Source organism: Oxyura jamaicensis, chromosome 3 (genome assembly GCF_011077185.1).
Source record: "Oxyura jamaicensis isolate SHBP4307 breed ruddy duck chromosome 3, BPBGC_Ojam_1.0, whole genome shotgun sequence".
NCBI classification, from domain to species: domain Eukaryota; kingdom Metazoa; phylum Chordata; class Aves; order Anseriformes; family Anatidae; genus Oxyura; species Oxyura jamaicensis.
Genome location: NC_048895.1, coordinates 103,122,457 through 103,144,076, shown reverse-complemented (window position 1 = coordinate 103,144,076; position 21,620 = coordinate 103,122,457). Strand labels below are relative to the sequence as shown.

General features: G+C 44.5%; 1 long non-coding RNA gene across 1 annotated transcript; it reads right to left on the bottom strand.

The window, feature by feature from the left end:
* Positions 1 to 11,858: 11,858 nt before the first annotated feature.
* On the bottom strand, positions 11,859 to 20,054 carry LOC118165010. Its single transcript, XR_004749805.1, has 3 exons — positions 19,976 to 20,054; positions 15,512 to 19,541; positions 11,859 to 14,289 (listed from the first exon to the last, which is right to left on the bottom strand). It is a non-coding gene; the product is annotated as an uncharacterized LOC118165010 (long non-coding RNA).
* Positions 20,055 to 21,620: the final 1,566 nt, after the last annotated feature.

Genomic DNA, 21,620 nt, shown 5'->3' with positions numbered 1-21,620 from the left:
TTCACGTTTGGAGTGTTTTATTCTGGTCCTGAGGACTGAACACCCACCAGCGGCAGGAGCACACACTCCTGGTTTGGTCCACATGAAAGGAGTACAGTCCATGAGATCCAACACCAACCCTTGACCACAGAGGAGTCCCCAGAGGTGGGACAAGCATGAGATTCACTCAGAAGCATGTTCCCAGCCGAGCTAACACAATAATGTAGATGTGCTAATGGTGCTTAGCTAATCCAAGCTTCAATTCCAGGATTTACATCAGCTGCCTGCATGACCTTTGTTAAATCACCGAGCCTCTTTCCCTCAGTTCCCCACCTGCAGCAGAAGATTAGAGTGCTTCTTTGAGGATATATTCACTAATGCTTCAGAGACACTTGGATGCTGTGCTGATGAGGGCTCAAAAGAAGAAAGATGTTTCAGCCTCACACTGATGCAAAAGCTAACACACAAATTTACTCTTATGCCTAGTTCTTCAGCCTTGCCGGTCTGTCTATGAATAATATTAAAGACAGGACTTCTTTTGTGTTTCCCTAATGTTGATCACAAGCTCTGAATCCAAAAAAAACACAGCATGCTGGTTGAAACTGTCAGTCTTCTGAAGCATTTCTGAAAAGCTCGGAAGCATTTTGAAGAGCCCCGCACAGCTACTGAGCTTCAGTCCTTGCATCAGGGACTTTGATGTCCTTTCATTCCACTTGCCACTTGTGATCGCTCTTACTGACTGTGCAGCAGAGGTTTTGTACCCACAGCTCTTCCTCCAGCTTCCTCAGAGGCAGATAATTGGAGTGTGTACTTTACTACTGGGGAGAATAACTTTGGAGTTGGAAGTGTAGCCATTTTGGGTCAACATTTATCAATTCCAGCAGAATAAAGAGCATGAGGACTCACACGCAAGCTGCAGACATCAAAGGTTTTTGAGAAACTTTTCACAATAACAGGTTCCATACCTTCCCTCCCTTTCTATCCTTCCCACCTGTATACTCACTGCCAGAAAAAGACCACAGACTCCTTCATATAGCTGCTCTGGAAGCTACTCCTGGGGCAAGAAGCAGCAGAGAGGAAGGTGTGCGACACGCACTGCTCTCAGCTGAGCTCTGCACCGGCACAGAGGGTGGGCTGGCACCTCGTTCTCTGCAGTCTTCATCAGCTATGAATCACGCCAACTTCACTGGGGATTTCGTAAGTATTTTGACTGATATCACCCGATTTCACCTGAACTGTCTCATCCATTGTCCAAATTGCTGCCTGGCTGCGTGTCTGTCTGCCTTTCCAATTGGCTTTCTCTCCTTCCCACAGGTGATGTTTGATTCCCAAAGCAAACTATGTGCTGGAATGCTATCTATAATTATCCTTGGGCTAATTCAGCTGCTAACTCCCTCTTCATTTAAAGCCTCTGTCAAGATATTTGTATATCCTGACTGCACCAATTAGTTTGTTGCAAGACAAGAGAGCAGAGACCCACATATTGTGCATGCTGAGTTTCTGCCACCAGCTGTGCAAACTCAGAATACTTGGACTTCCACCTCTGGAGACAAAAAGGAGAAAAGCCTGCCCACAGCATCTGAGCAGAGAGCTGAGGAGCCAGCTCCTGTCCATGCCATCATCATCACCTGTGTATCGCAAAGGGGGGATTTGTAGAGAACACAGATACCAGCATAGGTTCCTACAGGCACTAAGTATTTCAGGGCTCACCACAGCTTGTGTAGAGCCCATGGTGGGGCCACTATGTCCTAAAATAGAGCACCAACCACAGTGGGCATTTAGACATCCCCTGCATGCTCCTGCTCAGCCCCAGACTGAAACCCAGCCCAGGTGCCAGGGTGCGCATCCTAAGGCTGCAAGCAGCATTACTGGGCTGGTCTCCCCCCATCTGCTGCTGCTGATGGATGAGACTGGCAAAGTCTCCAGGCTCAGGTTCACCAGCTAACGTCTCATCCCTCAGTGAAATGAACATGAGGACAAAGACTTGGCACAGACAGCTGAGGCATAATATTCTCTTAGGTGAATCTTATTTCTGGACAAAAAGCACCTTTTAACCTTCCACATTTTATGGTAGCAATTTATTTTTCTCTGTGTAACTCAGACAAGTGGTAGGCTCTTCAAAACTATTACCAGCAAAGTACCCTTCTCTTAGCACATTAAAAGTCCTTCCATTTCGAAACCTTGCTTCTTTTATAATTTAATGGTGCCCACATCAGTGCTACAAATAGAAACAGAACAAAAAGAGAACCTGACACTCACCGCACAAAAACATTTAACTTAAGGATGTTTCACCTTAAAAAAAAAAAAGGTGATGGGAGAAATCACCACCACAATCTAGGCAGAGCCTGGATCACAACAGCCACACAAACAGCACCGTTCGTTTGGGCTCCAGCTGCGGACATCTGCGCTGCTGGATCAGGCATCTAAAAGCCAGCCGTTCCCACGCAGCTCCCAGGGAAGGGAAAGGCTCCCGCCCACCAGCAGCAGTCACTGCAAGCCGAGAGTAAAGCTCCTTAGCCACAGCTGGCTGATCAGGATTTATTGCAGAAACAGTGTTATCTAATGGACTTAGTGGCCTCAGACGGGAGCAGCGGTGTGTACTCGCACACGTTTTGCCCTCCTGTAGGCAAGCCCTTCGTGTCACCGTGCAAACACAGCTGTCACTACTCAGGAGGAGGTACAGAAGAGAGGATGGGGATAGTATTGGCTACAGAACTCTGTAAGTTTTCATACCACAATGGAAAGAAATACAAATAATTGTATTTTCTGCTCACTTACATCCATTGGCATTTTTTTGCCCCTCAAGATCTGAGTTTCTGGTGAAAAAAAAAACAAAAACAAAAACATGCACATGCAATAACAGTCCTGGCACTTACCTCCACTCCCACAGCCTATCTGAACGTACCATACACCTTTATTTCCCTTCTTCTTCTCTTCCTTCTGGCTCTTCACCTCCCATGTAACTGTTAACTGTGAGGAGGACACCATGACTTGACCCAGGCTGCACTCCTGATTGTGGTGGGCCATGGACATTTCAGACCTGAATGAAAATTCTGTGATGACATTGAAAACAGACAAGACAAGAGAGAGGAAGGAAGGGAGGGAGAGAGGGTGGGAAGGAGAAATTCTTAAAACTTTGTGATATTTCTTTGAAAACAGAATCCTGACTTCTCCCCTCTGCTGCTCATATCCATTGGACGCTTGAACCATCACAAAGTGAATTTTATGCAGGTCACCAGGTCTAGACTTACAAATATGAGGGAAGGAAACCTAAGAGGCTCTTTCTCCTCTCCTTCCCATTATCAATGCCTGGCCAAGTGACAGTAGCTTTAACTAAATGACTGCAAACCACCCTGCTGGTTCTCCAGGCACAGCATGGCTGTGTTGTGGCCATGGAACTGCTGCCCTGATGTTAACTTTCCACAATTAGTCACTAAAGCTGGCTGGATCCCCAGCCATAGGCATGGAAGGATTTCTGTCCATAGTTTTCAGGCATGTAGGGACACTGAAGGGCTTGCTGATGTATGTATGGTGTGGTCACACCTATGCTGTGCACGCAGTACTTCCATACACTCAGACAGGTGTATGGATGCAATTTTTATCCCTGGTCTCTGGACCATATTGCATTTCTCCCTATACCAGCTCTCTGAGTCACTGAAAATGGTGCATTTAAAAATATCTAAGGGCAACAATAATTGGGTACTGTGCTCTAATGTGACAGCTCTTAATTCAAAATCCCTGAGGTTCACCACTGAGGCCATCTGAGTGCAAGTAGCTGCTTCTGCAAGCCAGGTCACTGGATATTGTTCCAGGAGCTAAGGACCACCCAGTCCTGGAAGCCTCTCCAAACACTTTGGCCTTGAGAAGCATTCAATATCCGTGTGTCATAACTAGCAGTCACCTCTGAAAATTTTCCAGATCATTCTCACGGCAATTCAGTAGCTACCAGCAGGGCAAACTTTAGCATCTCCTCACAAAGCTGAATTTTTAAAAAGCTGCTGAGCTGTTTTACCCTTGAAGGAATCCAGGAAATTTTTATAATACCCTTTGATTATATTTCTTATGCAAAGGTTAATGCATTCTTGGCATTGTAACCTCATTTACTGTGACTCAATGCATGAATGATTTAACCCTCTCATGCAAAATCTGTCAGTTTGTATCCTTCTTGAGCTTTCTACACCCAGTATTGCTCACCAAGACTTCAACCTAGCCTACACTTACCTGCACTTCTTGTTTATCTCCAGAGTAGTATGGTCTTCAAGAATTGCACTGCTTTGCAAAGTTGTCATAGCTAGTAATCTCAAAATAAATATTTTGAACTGCAGGAGAAGTTACTACCGTTGGTCCCCGGGTACTTTTCCTACGGAAATTTTGCTTTCCTATTGGAGCAGGCTGACAAGTAAAGGTAAACACAGTTCCCCCTCTCACCGGTGACCTGTGTAGCACCAGCAGCAAAGCCCTTCTCCAACTCAGGTCAAAGTCAGCGAGCCCATTGCCTTAAGAGAGGCAAGATTTCACCCCACATTCTGAAGCAGTTCTCACACACACAGCTCCTGTCTCCTCTTTCTCTTTGAACCTACACAGGCACAAATAAACACGCTTGTTTATGCTCTCCCACATCACCCTTTTAACTTCTGTTTTTCAGTCTAAGAGGGTAAAGGCTTAGCAAATGTCATCACTTCAGCTATTGCTCTGTCAGTACTTCCTATGGAAAGATCCACCTTGGGGAATTAACGATTATATTATAGACAGTAATGCAAGATGATATCTGCCAAGAGTTTAAAAATGCAGTTGGTAATCTAAATAGTCATTGTGGAGTTGCCAGTTTTATCATTTCACCTGCATCTCACGTTGCATCTATATATAATTCTTTCACGTATAGATGGAAAACAAAACGGAAAGTGCAAGAGAGGTTTTAAAAACCTCCCTTCCATCTCTCCTCTAAATGTCATCTGCAACATATGTTTGCAACCTAATAACATGAGTGTTCCCAGTGGAAACCTCCAGGTGTTGAGGTAAATCCCTTTCAAGCTCCCTTAAAACTGAATGGGGCTTGCAAACCTCCAGGTCCTCTCAGTTCTCCCAGCCTCACCCCCTGCAAGGCCCTCCCTAATCACCAGGCAGCCTAGTGAGCAGGTGAGGAAATTGAGTTGTGCCTGCATCACACATAAAGGTCTGCAACAGGTTTGTTTTCCCAGGAATGAGCCTGAAAGGCCGTCCCACCAGAGCCATCCCAAAAGGTGGGAGGGAGCAGCACCCTGTGAAGAGGGGAGGCCATGCTGGCGTGAGTACCACCACCACCTGCTGCCAACGGAGGAGGCCTGCTTTCATGACAGAGTCATAGAGTGGTGCTCTGCCCAGCCTTTTGTACGGCCTCAGGTGTGTTTCAGAGCCCACATATCGCTGCCCTCTTGAAAGTACTAACTTGACATCTGTACAATGGGGAAGGAGAGGTGTTGTAGGCAGTCTTCGCAAGAAACCCCCATTCTAGGTTCTCCAGACCATACAGAATCAGGTCAGGATTTGAAGCCTTTTGTTCTTAATTGTCAGGTCTCAAACCGTTGAGATCCCTTTCTACACCTCCTGAGGTATAGAAACACAAAACAGCTCAGAGGGACACCAGAAGGCTCTCCACCCCTTCCAGCTGCTCACAGGACCTGGGACTCACCCATAGCAAAAATAAGACTCGTTGACAAAATTCACACTTTGGTACAGAAAAGGCTGCCCCAAGATCAGGAAGATGGTCCTCAGGACTTGAGTTTTGGTGTGCTCATTCACAGAGCAGACACCAAGTCCTACAGCACGAAGTAAACGACAGGCAGACTCGAGCAACTCGCTGCTGCTCTGTCCATCATGTGCACTGACAGGCACCTGCCGGGGATGGATCCATGCTGAGCATGAGCAGTACCGAGGGAAAAAAAAAACCACGACAATGGTACACCTACGTGTCCTCCACCTTTCCCCCCAAAAGCAGCTTTACTGAAGCCGTCTGGTGTGACCTGCTGGGCTGTGGCTCCCAGCTGCCTGATTCATTTTGATGTGAGCTGTGTGCTCAGTGACACTGGCAGCGGCAGTGTGGAACCTGAACAGGCTAGAAAATGATCTCCTTCTCTCTCTAAAAAAAAAAAATAATGCTTTGTTATTAGTTCGGTTTCCTTTGGGATCATAATAACAGGATGGGAACAAAAAAGACTGCAGGGAGCTTTCTCTGCAGCCAGCATCGCTTACAGGATGAGCTTCTGGTGCAGGGTCTGGTTCCCTTGGTCCCCCTTTGCATAGTGCTGCACCCAGGCATAATCTGATTTTGTGCCTTTAATCCTCTACCCTCCTTTACATCACACTTGAAGTGTGCGTGAGACCACGCAGAGTGGGACCAGCCCTTCATCTTCTGTTTGCAATAAGCTAAAACGGAGCCCTCCTTGGGAGGATGCGCTCTGTGACCAGGAGCTTCCTTTTGCCCCAGCATCACACAAACACACACACACACACACACACACGCACACACACACACACAAAAAAAAAAAAAAAAAAAAAAGAGAGAGAGAGCTACACCTGGCTTGCTGTCCTTCACAAATGGGCTGGTCAGGTTTGTCCACTGGCTGCCCTTGTGTTATTTACCTTCTTTTCTGCTGAGATATCAAGGTACTATTACAGATGACTAGGCGCTTGTGCTTGGAGTATATAAAAAAAAATCTTTAAGTCTTCCACTGCCAATTAAACACTCTAATAAGGAATATATAGGGAAAGAAAAAAAATGTAGGTTAAAATATAATTAGTAGTTATATTTATCACCAGGGCTAATTCTGAGCGGAAGGAAAGGAGGTGCCAGACTGCCAGCAGACACGGCCACTTTCTGGGAGGCCCAAAGCAGGTCCCAATCTGCTGCTCCAGACTGTTCTGCCAGTGCCGAGCACTACAGCGAGACGTGGAAGGAGACACACAGTTGAGCAGTTTGAATCTGAAAAAAATGTTACAAAGATACACAATTTCTTGATACACAATTTACCCTGGGGGAAAAAAAAATCAATAGGATTTTTTTAACTCCCACTCCTTTGATCACTGTTGAAAAAACTACATATGTTAAAATTAAGAAAGAAACAATTATTTTTGTACGTATTGTGTATCAGACATTCATTAATAAATTTACAAATCTGATTTAAAACTGGTTGTTTTGATTTTAGAAGACAAAACTCTTTTTCTGTACTGCAGAAAACATTTTTGGTTTTGGTTTTTAACTGAACTGCATTTGCTGAAAGCCAAAACTTGGCAGGGAGAAACCAGTTTAGCTGCCAATACATTGGTCAGCACTAGTATATTTATTGCCTTGTGACAGTTTCACCCATGAGGAGACATATTTGATGTAAATGGTTTGATGCTACTACCTGCACCCCTAAGCGTGAAAAGGTGGTATCAGAAAAAGCAGCATATATAGAGAGCTGAAAACCAAACAGCCATAGGTACTAAATTGACTGCCACTGCCTTTTTCATCAGGCTTTCTTGAATTTTAATATGTGACATGTTTTGCGAGGGAGTAGCAGGATCACCAGGGTTAGCTTATAGAAACCTGGTACTGGCAGCAAACAGGAGGAAAAACTGAGGCTTGGGACACATGGAATTTCCAGGGCTGAGACAAAGGGGAGAAAATATATTCTTTCCTCTTCAACGTGAGACATTCGATCTGTCATTGTCAAAGTCATTGAGGTGCAAAGATGAAAACTTGCAGCTTCCCTCACTCCTGGCTTACTTTTCAGGTAAAACTATTTTCCCCAAGTGTCATGAATGCTGCGCTGAAAAAAAAAGCTATTAATAAATAATAGCCTGAGTATGTATACAAGATCATTATTTAACCTTTCAGTAATCTTTTGCTATGCATAATTTATTAAATGTTTTATTTATTGCTCATATTTATTAAAAATTGATTCTATTTCTTCTACCTAATGTCAATTTCCAGATGCAATAAAATATTAATATTTAATAAATTAAAAGATGCAAGGAAAGAAATATATAAAAAAAGAAATGCTCACTCCGTGTCCTCCCTGTTCTCATAGACATGCCTTTTGCTACACATTAAGTGATCCCATCCTTGCTGTGTAGGCTGGAATTGCATTTTAATACACTGTTTGGGGAGTAATGACAAGGAAAGGTATTGAAAATCCAGAGCGAGATCCGATCATCTTCTTGCCCTGGGAAGCCTGGAAGATTGGTTTCAAACCAAGGAGTTTGTGAACAAAGGAATCATCTTGGTGCTGCTCATCTTGGAGCACTCACCAGACTCCACTTTAAAGATGTTTTCTGCAACCCCAAGGGCTAGAAACAGCAACTAAGAGAGGAACCCAGAACAAATAACATGGCTCTGGGGCTGAAGGCTTCAAAAACAACCCTGAAGATATGATGCAACATGGGACAAGATGACTCACAGCATTCACTCAGAGCACTTCCCAGTATCTGCACACAGAGCAACAGCAGCCTCAGATTTGATCCTGATGTCACTGGGAGCATGGACACCCAGCAGATCTCAAGAAAAATCCTGTTCTGGGGTTCTCATCTGGGCAACCATTTTAGATCCAGCCCAAACTCCTCTTTAGCTTTGACCCATTCACCCACAGCCTAGCCAAGGTGTCCATTTTGAAGACCACAAAAAGCTTCACCAGCTGTCAGGTATCTGAACGCGCCTTCGGCACAAAACAACACTGAAACATGGACAAATTGGAAGCAATTAAAAACAAAAGTCAAACAACAATGACTCAAGGGACTGGAAGGAGTTGAGGAATGATTAAAGTAATTAAATCTGTCTAACTTGGCTAAGAGATAACTGTGGAGAAGTGCTTCCATTAATTCAAAAGGCTTAATCCCCAGTGGAAGAGGCATCTGGGGGCACGGGAATGCAGAAGGAGCTGGGAGATGTGGCAGGGCTGCGAGGGGGGTGACAATAGACCCAGTCAAGGCAGGGAACCCAAACTTCGAGCACAGAAAATGCGCTGGAGGTGGGAACATCTGGGCAGGGGTCAACGGATGAGACAGAAGCTCAGCCTTCACTTGTGAAAGCAGACAGAAGTGCAGCAGGTCATGCCTAAGAAAATGGAGCACTGATCCTCGTGTTAGCACCCGGCTGCTCTGATGCACTGCCTCGCTCTGCTGTTTCAGCCCCAAGACTTTGAGTGATGTTTCAATTGACAGAGGATTTTCCCAAGCCCGATGCTCCCCCCACACCCCGCACAGATGTAGAAATTAGGTTACAAGCACTGAGAGCTGGGAAATTAAATGTGGCTTCTGGGTAAAGCTCTGCAAGTGACAAATCCAATGAGTTTGTTTTAATCCTCCTGAGCTGCTAAACATATTGACTGCACGGGCCAGTGCACGGCTCTGCCTTTCTGGACAGAGCCAGGAGTGGCCCTTTCTGGGGGATGTCTACTCACAACCCAAGCATACTGCTCCTTTTAGCAAAGCCATATAGAAAATAGAAATACCTGCCTTTTTCATTATTTTTTCCCCATATACCTTTTTTTTCCCCTGTGTAACCTTGCCGGCCCCTTGCTCATGTCTTGCATAGGGAAGATGCTTTTGCATGCCCTACCAAAGTCTAAATTAATCACTTTTCCTAAGACTCCAGACCGAATGTTCTTCATTAACACCCCCTCTGCATTAGAAAAACTTCCATGCAGATGCCCACCAGCACTGTGAAGAGCCAACAGAGTAAACACGGATGTGCCACATTTAACATTGTACTGAATGAATCTGCTCAGCATCCTGCCCCAGGGATTCAGGATATGAGATAGCGTTTCCTAGCTCGGAGGCTGTTTTGGATCCCATAATGTCTTTAGGAAGGGGGCATCGTAACTAATTAAGACACAGAAAGAAATAAGCATGCCCCATTTATCCTGGTTATAAATTCCTGCTAATAGCTGACGGTAAAGACTTGTGCTCTAATGCAGGGGAGCTGAGCTAATTTAGGAGAACACCATATCCTGTTTCCTTGTCCATCATTGCTATGCTCCCAGCTTCTAACAAATCTAACAGTAACTGGTGTTTTTAAAGTATACCAGGTCCTAAAAACATTTTAGTTGCTTCCCTTTTTCTGCCCCGTTAAAACAGAAGTTCCTTTCTTATGTAAAAAATACCTCTTACTGAAGAATACCACCGAAGCTGAATACAAGTGGTGAGAAATCACAACAGACAACCCAACCTTTTTATCTTCGTGATTTTTTCAAACAAAACCTTGCTGTTTTGGTAAGTAATCTCAATCAACTGCCTTCCCAGCTGACTAGACTTGTACAGAAGATCAGTTTTATTTTCTAGCTATCACGGGAAACATCTCAATTAACCCAATGTGTAAGAACTTATTCCCATTGCTCCCTGACTTTTAAGGCTTTCTGCATGCCCCGGGCAAGTAATTTCCCTTCTAAAATAGTAACAGGAACTCAATCCACAGAAAACGGTAGGTCCCAACTACACCCTTGCCACTTCCTTTGGAGCCTATCAGCTCATTCTTTTTACTGTTTTAGCTCAAAACTGCAGAAAAAGGTGAATCTGTCACCATCCCACTTCACCTGGTGCCCATCACCCACAATGAACCTCCAGCTTTAGGGGCTGAAGTCTCCAGTATTTCTAAGACGTGGACTCTCAAAGTGGGACCTTGCTGAGGGAAAGCATATCAAAACTGTCTCCTCCACGTCATATTCCTTGATGGATTCCTTCAGGCTTTTCCTGGGCAGGGCAGAATGTGACATCTGTTCCACCGCAGTTAAAATCTGTCCAGATTAAGGCAATAATGTAGAAAGCTGCCAAGTGGGATCTCCACTACCCTGTCGTAATTGTGAAAATCTCTGCCTCACTTCTCAGTGTAAGCAAAGTATTTGGTTTTTGCAGTACATTTCTGAAATTATGCCACCTGTGTCAGGATGCTGAACACTTTTCTCCCTGCTCCTGGGCATTTGGCAGCCTAGGCTCAGGGCCAGATGAGCCACAGGGCAGCTGGTGGCCTTGGTGAAAGAGCTGTAGAAGCTGGGCCAGGGTCACCCCTCTTCTCTAGGACTGCACTAGATCTGGGCTCTTGCTCACGGTTTTTGCTTGAGCCACTTTGCAGCTTTGCTACAGCCATGCCCATGCCTGACCCCGATGTCCCATCCAGCCTCCTTCCTACCCCATCCCCACAGAAGTACGAGATGTCCTGGGCTGGGGCTGCCAGGAAAGGTAGGGGTTGAGTCCTTTCAGTATAAGCTGATTTTTATTTTTTTTATTTTTTTGACAGAAAAGAGTCTCTGTGGAAAGGAGACACTTTCACTAAATCGTTTAATTTCATCTGAATTCCTGTGTTCCATGAATAAATGATTTTGACAGAAAATTTTCTTCCAGTTGTCATCACTAGCAATACCTGGATGCATCAGAGGAACAGTGCCTGCTTTTGAAGCAAAGTCTCCTGATGGGCTCTACTTTACCACGCTTTGATTTTCATCACTGAATGATACTGAACCATGCAAACTGGTCTCCCTATGGGTGAAGCTAACCAGAAGGTGGGCTTCCACTGCTGATGGCTTCAGTCCAAGAGAAGAGACCAGAGCTAGAAGAAAGTAAACCTCCTTGAAGTGTCCATAGTGTGAACAGTGGGTCCTCAGCACTTGGCACGTCCAAAATCAGTTAACATTCTGAGAACCTTGAAATTACTTTTTTCAATCAATGTATAAACTAGAGCGACACAATCTCATTTCTCATTTGAATGAACAAACACTACTTCCACACAACTTGCTCTGAATTCTTCATTGTCTGACACAAAGAGCAGAAACACTCTCTTGGCAGCTACAGACATTTCTGCAAGCCATTGAGAGTTGTTTTTTTTTTTTTTTTTCCTAGAACATTTTATCTCAGCATATTGAGGTTGCCTGTATCTTGGTACTTTTGACCCAAAGGTGGCTTTTTGCATCACATAATTCACATTTGTGGTGGTGTGTGAATGGAATAGCAACATGAAAATTTCCTGAGATAACAGAAACGCAGATGGCACCATACTCAAAAGTCTGTAAAAACTGAGTCATTTACTTTGCATCAGAAGAAACAATTTGTGTAAGAAAACTTGATATAAATAGGACTGTAAATAATTAGACAAATTAAGCAATTCAGACTTTCTTCCCAAATGCAACACAAGGGAGTCAATCTGATGATTAATGCAGGCATTGGCATCTTGAAGCTGATAGCTATACGTGTGGGTTCCACGACCACCTACGGGCTGCTTCCCAGATGGCACATGTGTGTCTGGTGTAGAGGTGCACAGGATGCCTGGGGGAAGGTACAATGCGAAGGGAAGCAAATGTAGTAAAACTTGTAACCGAGTTAAATATTTGAAGAAAATCACAGCTCGACGTCTCCTATAAAGAAGAGAGCATAAATCCCAACAGGAATGGGAGTGTGACAACGTCATCACCAACCCAGGAACGAAGCTTGGTCTCACTGCAGTGAACGGGATGTTTGACATGCTGCCTGTCCTCCTCTGTGCTGTGCTGGCTGCTGCCCAGGGCTGACCTCACGAGATCCAGAAGCAGCAGGTGTATTGAGCACCTATATACGCTGTCCAGTTCCCCCTCAACAAGCCTAGTAATTACAAGGCAGAAGCACTCTGAAGTTCTCCCAGTGACATCAAACACTCAGCGCTATCACTGAATTCTAAGGAGGAGCACAATAGAGATTATGGCACAAAAAGGAGACAAAGTCAGGAAGCAAGGCATGAAGAACAGACAGATATTAAAGACAAAAATGCGGCACCAGTTCCCTCACCTTTCCAGACAGAGAAGCATTTCATCTCAGCAGACGTTTGATTCTGCATTGCTTTGGTTTGCAGTTTGATATCCTTTTTTTTTGACTAGTCCAATTTCAACCCCAGCAAAAACGTAATTGGCCAGAGATCTGCTTCTGTGCTTGAAACTTCAATTCAATAACCTCTCTCCTATTGTATTCCACAGAGATCCAGAGCTAATGCGTGCTCGGGATATGAGAAGAATTATTCTCTGGGAGAGCTGAAGTTCAATTCCTTTCTTTCATTTCAATAAACTGAGGTTGACTTTTAAATTGGCAGGCCTGTCAAAGAAGATTTTTTATCACAATTAGAAGCTCAGACATGTAGTGGCCTTATCAGAAGAATGAAATAGAATTTTTCTGTAGTTCTGTGAAAGTATCAGTCAGAAAAGGCGTACCAGAGGGAACACGACCAAAAATATTTTCACAAATATTCATTCTGATTAAAAAAAATGAATTTGTTCCAGCTGTGTTTGCTTCTCTCAAACAGGCAAATAATCCAGTTCTGGTCACATGGATTCTCACAGAAAACAAACTTTGGGAACTCGTGAGGATTCATGGAAAGTAAAGTTTACACAGAGGAGGAAATGAGCCAGACAGGAATCAGACCGCACTCATCACTGCAGACGTGTGGGACTGCTTATGGGAACATCGGGGAGCGCCACAGTGGCACTTTGTGCGGGGCTCCCAGCACATCAGCCCGCTGCTCTTCAAAGGAACCCTGCCTTGGAAAAACTTCTCTTCAAACCCAGCCAGTGGCAAGAAGCTTTTTGTAATTTTTTAACCCCACATTTCTTTTACTTGAGGGACCCCAGCCCAAGAAGGCTCTAATGGTTTTCTTTATATCTGGCTTTAATTCTTACATTTATCCAAACGAGGAACAACAGCCTTCTGGCCTGGCAAATCCAGATACCATAGCCAGGAATAACAAGAATAACAAGTGTTCAATGCAGCTGACGCATGGATAAAAAAAAAGAGACAAGAAAAGCAGTGAGTACAGATGCAAAGAGAAGACAGCAGTGGTGGTGTGCCCGTGCAGTGCAGCTGTCTCAGCATGACCCTCCTCCCAGCCCACCCTAACACAAGCAAATCTGATTCTGGCTAATGCTGCAGCTGGGGCAGGGCAGGACCAGGACAACAAAGGCTGCTGATAAATACATCGAACATGGTGTCAGAGGCAGAAAAAGCCACAACAGGACAGCAGCATAGCTGTAAAGGGCTGTCGTGCCTCTCCCCAGCTGGGTATGCTCGCTGCCTGCTTTGTACCAGCACTGCCAGGCACTGCCCACGCAGCCGGTCAGGTCAGCTTGCAAGGAGACTCGTTTTTAAGGTAGTTTTGAGCCAGTCCAGCAGCCTGTCCCACATGGCAGCTGCACAGACACCGCTGACACCAATGGCCAAGAGAGGACAGGCTCACCCCTTCGAACAGCAGTGCAGAGGTGGTTTAAATGCAGCCAAAAGTGAAGCTGCAGGGTTAGCTGCTGGCTGGCTCTACCTCACATGAGTTTCATGACAGCACCCAAACACCTGGATAAAAATAAACATGGGTTTATCCGAGTGCTGTGATTATCAGGACAGCACAGCCTTGTGGAGGGGACACGATGCCATGAAAAGCTAGACCTCTCATCTGCAACCACTTCTGGAAGGTGCCTTGTGTACCAAGAAAGTAGGAGCAGGAAAGAGCAAGTATTCTGGGTGAATGTTAAAGGGTTCACTTTCACACAAACAGTTTTATCTCAATAGTCACCCCCCCAATAGTGTTCAGAACCACGCAACTGGAGGATCCCTGTGCCATCTGGAGCATTTCTGAATAGGAGTTTCATAAACCATTAAGCAACACTTTTGCCTCTATGTGTATATTTCCAGGGGAGGATTGATGTGTCCCAGACACCGCATTTGAAACCCTTGTAATAAAAACGTGATCAGTCCCACCCAGCATTTTACCACTTTTTCTAAGGCAGCTCTACTTGGGAATATCACAAGAACATTTCAAAGGTTCATTCAGGACCCTCCCTGCACTTCTGCACAAAGAAGTGACTATTTTTTCCCCCTGCCTGGGTTACTGATGGTGTGAGTCATGGCCCAGAGCACACAGCAGCTCTCCCAGGTCCACCACCCTTCAGAGATGGCAGGTAGGATGGGGCTGGCACTGGAAGACCACAGCTCTGCCCCACCAGGATGGCACCCGCCTGGTGCTGCTCAGCCAACCTGGAGGCATCCAAAAGCCATCCCAAGTGGAGAACCAGCCAGGTGTCCCTTTCCTGCAGACCCCACCAGGAAAAAGGCAGGTTCCACAGCTGCCCCTGCCCCACTACCAAGCCAGCACAACACCTCCCTGCCTTCAGCCCAGAGCAGCAAACCATCAAGGTGGAAATGGCACTGTTCCTCAATAAAAGCTGCCTGATCCCACCACATTGCTTCTGACCTTTTCTGACCACCCAAGCAAAGCACAAATGGAGTGTCCACCTCTCTCCTGGAAAGCCTTTCCCTGAAGGGAAAAGAGCAGGCTGATAATTAATGGAGCTCATAATAGTTTGGGGCCTCCAAGAGAAAAACAGCCTTGCATATTACCTGCAAACAGCTTAGCCACAAGCGTAGAATTTTCTTGTTATAATATATAAATCTATTTTTTCTCCAGTCTTCTATTTTTTTTTAACTAATTATTTATTATTTGAGAGTAAATTTCATCCAGCTCTTCAGCGAGCAGCAGACTTAACAAGTCCTGGCTTTCCACAGAGTAGTGCCCTACCTCCTGGCACTCCCCAGCCACCACCACACTTCCAGCAGCATCCATGTATTCTGGCCACGCTCTTGCCTATCAGCAGAAGAAGGGACAGCAAGTGCCTAGCTGGTTCCAAGCTACAGATATATTTGAGCTCACACTGCAACCTGTCACTGTGCACCGATAAGAATTCGCGTCTATCCAGAGAGTGTCACGATGCCCACATGAGTACAATGCCTTTAAGATGTCTCCATCAAAACTGAACTTTCTTGATGTTTACTGGGGAGAAGAGACTGACGGATGGAAAGATACATGGAATAAAAGACCAGCTGAAACTGTCTCACTGCCTCTGAAACCAGACTGATGTAAGGTAACATGTAAGAGTGCCCCAAAAAATCCCCTGGTAGCTGAAGTTTCCAGACAGTTACTCCAGCACCCTGTGTTGGAGGAAACCTTTAGAACAGAATTCAGTCACTTTTCTTAGAGAGGTTCTCCTCATAAATAAATAAATAAATAACAGAACATAATCTTCAGTTGTGGCCTTTAGCAGCCATGTCACGAGCTCATGCAGGCTCGGTGTGGCAGAGGACGTCAGCCTGCCCATGGCAATGCAATCCCCAGCACCTCAGTCACCTCTGCTGATTCATCTGGGTGGAAATCCCCAAAATGAAGCTCCCTGCAGCCGTTCTTCCAAGTAGGACATTCTCCAGGGCTGCAGGCCCCCTCCAGACCCAGAGGCACCCTGGAGGCACTACATCACTGCTAAAGCACCTTTATTTTGGTTTCTCTCTCCACAGATTTATAATTGCTTCAGGCTATAAAGTTCCTACATTAGATGCATGCTCTTGCTGTTGTTAGCCAGAGCTTCTGTCATTCTCACTATTTGCAATTTTCAGAGCAGGAATTGTTCTTCTAATGGTTCTTATCCCCCACAAAGAAGCCCCACCACAGTGAGAGTTGCTGACACCAGGCCTAGCAAAGACCATGGAGGTGCCCCCGGCACCTTCCCTCAGATCAGCTGGATCTCAAAGAGATACCACACGGTGCGTGGCACACCACAGCTCATGGCAAACCAGCCCAACTGGGTTGCATTGAGCATCAAGGCTTTGTCTCCAGCAAAGCCTAGGCAAACACTGCCTGAGCAGAGCAGGAAAGCCTGGGCTGTAGTGGTAAGCCAGGGGAAGAGGATGACCTCAGGCCAGGAGCCTCAGCGAGGTTCAGACATGGCTTGGAAAATCTTTCTCACTCTACTTTTAAAAGTACACTTCTAAATGTGCTGCCCTGAGGCCGAAGAAATTCCTGGAGTGAACATGAATTTTTCAGGAGGATGGGATTTATCTACTGCTGGTCTTGACGATACAAAGGAGACAGAAAGGGCAATTTTCTGACTTCAAAGACGACCATCATAGGCATTTTCAGTATAACCTTCCAGCAACATGTGCACACACAGAGCTGCATACAAATATGCTCTGTATAAATATACACACATGTACGTATGATTCCCACCAAGGTCCTCCTGCCAGAGCTCACCTCTCCATTGGTCACCATGGAAGCCCATCCTGGTAAGCCAGAGTCACATTCCTCTGCTATTAATCACCAACATTAACCACTTCAGCCAGCAGTAAAGCACTTATTTCTCCTAAGAACACACTAACTGACAAAAAGGAGAGAAAAGATGAGAGAGAAAAAAAAAAAATGTGCCCTTGCAAACCACCTTCCCCCTCTGCACAGGATGCCCAGCCACCCCGGCCATGAGCATCCAAACCCAGCAGCCAAAATTCAACCCTGCAGTTTGCAGGAGGTATAGGACTTGGGTCTGGATGGCACAGAGCATTTTGAAGTGGCTGCAGACTGACTTAGTCATTCCCTCCATATACTTATCTCTGTATATATGCCTACGTACGTCTGCTCAGAATATCTCCAGTCTGATATGGAAGTCTGCTAATGAACCCACACGTTTCATCAGCCATTCCCAAAGTCTGAAGGGTTTGGGGATGTGTATTTCTAATACACATCAGGATGTTAGCCATTTCTGGTGATAACAAATCATAAAACAAATCATAATATTCTGTTACCTCTAAGTTTGACCTCTGCTTCTTCCGTGTACTTCCATTTTGTATTGCTGCGCAAGAGGGAATCTGGCCATTTGCAGATGAATATGAGTGAATAAAATAAGTCAGGCACGAAGCTTCTTGCTGACATACATTACTGACATTTCCCTTCTACGAACAGCTCACACACACACTTGGCTCCCCAAGTCGTTTACAGTCGTTTTTTAAGCTAATTAACTACTAACCGATGAAAATGCAAAACCCATAAGAAACAAGTCCACTCGAGCCCTTTCATTCTCACATCTGGACAGAAAACATTTGAGTAACATGGACAAGCCTGTTCTCAGCTTTTCAGGAAAGCAGTTTGGAAAGGACTTCAGGGGGTCCTCTAACCCATCCCAATGGCCTGACCTCCTCCACTGGCCAAAGCAATTAAATTTCCACTTTTGGGGTCAAACTAGGCTTCATGCATCAACAAAAATGGTCCAAACAACTGGGACTGACTGGCATTTTATCTTTCTTTTTTTCTTCTGATTGGATGCTTTTGGCTGCCAGCACAAATGTAAATTCTCCTTGTTTCAAGCAGGTAAATATTTCTTTGCAACAGGGCCTTGAAAAACAGGTCCATTGTGAGTCATTTTATCTCAGGCAATTTTTCATAATTGGGCTTCATGGAACAAACTCCTCTTGTTATTGGTGTGATATCAGATAATAAAATAAATAATTTGCCATTTTTGCAAACAGAAGGGAAACAAAACAGATTTATAGCACTGGGATTTGGAAATGCTTGTTACTTGCTTGTTTTCCATTTTGTGTCTTCTCCAGAGGTTAAACAAAAACATCACTAAGGATCTGTCTGCAAAGAGGTACAAGGGAAACAACAGTATGTATAAAATTGAGACTTCAGAAGGGAATTTCAATCAGTATATTATCAGGATATTCTGACAATGTTTAAAATCTCCAGAGATAAAAGCAGTTACTGGAACTCATACAGCTGTTTGATGCTGATCTGTGATCGCTCTTACCCAACAAAAAGCAAGAAAGGGAAAAAATGGATGAACAATTTTAGAAGAAATTAAGGAACATGAAAGAGAGGAAGGAAAGATGAGAGAAGTGTAACAAGCAGAGAAAAACTTAAGTATCATTGGTGGGAAGCTAAAAGCAAATGCCTTAAAATAAGGAACCAGGTACAAAAACTTCATGCTGAGTAATGAAACATGAGAGCACATTAATGTAAATTCTCCATTTTGTAGTGTCCCATTTAAAACGGTGCATTTTAGTAAAACACAAGTCTCACTTGGGTTCAGGATGGGAGTAACGGGTACAACTTCAGAGTGTACTCAGAAAATATATAGAAATAAAGTAAATAAGCATAAGCCTGAACATACAGAGTCCCTTCCACCTGCAGAGCCTGAACAAGGCAGTGCTCCTCAAGAAAAAGGACAAAGGGAGGGGGCAAAAGGCAGAAAAGTACCTGTAGGGTAGTTATAGGGTCAGGACATCTTTCTCTCTGTTGCAAATACAGGACATCGCAGGGCAAAAGCTCAGCTCCTACTTCACATCACTCCCTAGAGAAGGCTGTTTCTTTCCATGTGCTGTATGTTACACACAGGCAAAATCCCGTGCCTTGCCCAGGCTCTGGCAGTTGGAAGTTGAAGGTAAATGGTGCAATACCCCTCAGACTGCCGTCTGCCTCTCCAGCTGCTCTCCCAACAGGCCTCTCAAGATATATTAAAGTCACTGACTTGGTGGATTAGCTTTGTACAAATTCAATTTAGAAGTTTCTCATTAGTTCAGAGATGTGAAATGATGGGCTGAAGGTTTCAAAACTGTTAAGTACAACTGTGAGAAAGATATTCTCCTTATGCCACACTCTAACTTGCATTCATCTCCCTTGCTACTTGACACCTATTTTTGAGTAGTATTCACTGGTACAGAATTAAATGATAAAATCTTATGAAGTGTGGACATCTTCCTTTGTGAATTTCTTCAGCACCATATAAACCCTGGAAAGAAAAAATGCATTGAATAGCCCCCACTGAAGGAAAAAAATGAGAAAGCAAGAAAGACATCTTACCCATGAAAAGAAATTTTAGAACATATTGGGTTTTATGTAGCATCCTGAAAGCTACACATGACATTTTAAATATAAGGAAGAACTATTACTAAATAAATCATCACTCAAACATATCTGAAATGTTGTAACTTCCAGGAAGAAATCAGAAAAAAAGGAAGAACAAAAGCAGTAACTGAAGCTGAATTTTTAAAATACGTCACAACTCCATCTTTTTCACTGAGCCTGGATTTAAGAACTTCAAGCATGAATTAAGAAAAATACTCAGATTATGATCTACTTGAAAGCTACACACAATACAAAAATCGGTTTGAGAAAGTTGGCATTCAGAGGCATTAAGATTATTCAGTTACTGCCATCACTCACTGAGAAACATGACGTTCCACCACATGAGTCATCTCTGCAAGGCAATGGGCACAAAACGTACTGTGAAACACACTGAGAATCTGCAAATACAGGACCCAAAGAGAGAAGAATTTCTGATGTATGACAACAGCATGACGTTGGCTAATATGTGCTGTGATAGTGCTCTGGTACATGGGATGGGCCACAGCGAGGAGGTGGAGGCGGCGATGACACCTCCCTGGAGGAGACCCTCTCCCGCTGGGAAGGAAGGAAAATGGCCATGGCCCCATGTTTCCATCTCCTCTGTGGCTTGTTTTTAGCACCCCCTGCATAACACCCCCCCCCCCCCCCCCAGTAAACACAGTCTGTGGTAACTGGGCCCTGTAAAGTGTATCCCAGTTTATGTAAAAGAAGGGAATTTTACAGTGCTGTGCTGCTCTTTCTGGTGCCCATGGCAGAGAGGGGCACTGGTGTATCTCCTTTAAGGGCATTTTAGATCTCTGCTGCAAAGCTGCAGAAGGCATCGGGCAAGGGCACACCAAGCCCCCAGTGTCCAAGCAAATGGATGAAACCTCAGCTCAGCACATTGGCACCTGTAGAAACAGTATGCTCCAAACTGCACATACAGCCCCAAAATCCTACACAGTGGCCCCTTTCTTCTCATATGATTATGCCCTTAAACCCTCATGCCACTCTGGCCCCAAGAACCCCTCTAGGAAAACAACATGCCACAGTCATCCTACAGCACTAAGTACAGTGTAGCATCTGGACTCTGTCCTCTGTCTCTGCCCTGCCCTCTTTGCTTTGTCCTTCAGCAGACAATTCTTCTCCCTTCATTCAAGGGCAAAAATTTTGGCCACCAGAGGAGGTGCAGGCAGCCGGGGGAGCCATCTCTAAGAATAACAAAGCTGTGGAACCAGGCTTGAAGCAGTTGAAGCACACCAAATCACATCCCACTCAATTTTCCTCTGCTAGTGTAGCTGAGTCCACTGAGACACAGTTACGTGGCACAACTCAGTGCAATTCATGACCCAGTCCTGTCACTGTGCATCACACGCCCTTTGTTGCAGACAGCTGTTATTTATTCTAAGACTGCCTTGAAGTCTTCCTCAGAAAAATCCTCCACAATTTCAAAAGCTGTGATTTTTTATTTATTTATTTATTTTTAATCAGACTGGGAAATTGCTCAGGATTTTTTCCCCTTCACTTTTAGAAGTAAGGATCGTGTTTTGCTTGCAAACATAGCAGCTGAATAATCTTATAGTCGACCTCTTCACTTAAGGGAACATTTTTAACTTGTTTGCTTTAAGGGCTTTGCAATGAAAGTACTTGATTAGCAAAAGAACATGTGCTAATTAGTATTTCATTATGAACTTCCTTTGCTGATCTTTCTTTTGGAAGTACTAAAATGCTTAACCTGCTTCTCACCATCTTTGTGGTCATTTGAAAAAATTGGCTGGCTTCATGATGACACAAGGGAGAGGAGTGCAAAATTTGACTATAAGTTTTATCCAGAAACAAACCAGGCTGAGTGGAAATAGCATCCATTCGAAAAACATCCAGGCAAAAGCAGCTTGGTTTAGTTTGGGACCTTCCCCTTAAACAGGTCTGGAACAAACAATTTGTACAAGAGTCTAGAAAACAGCAAAACTAAGGGAAGGAAAAA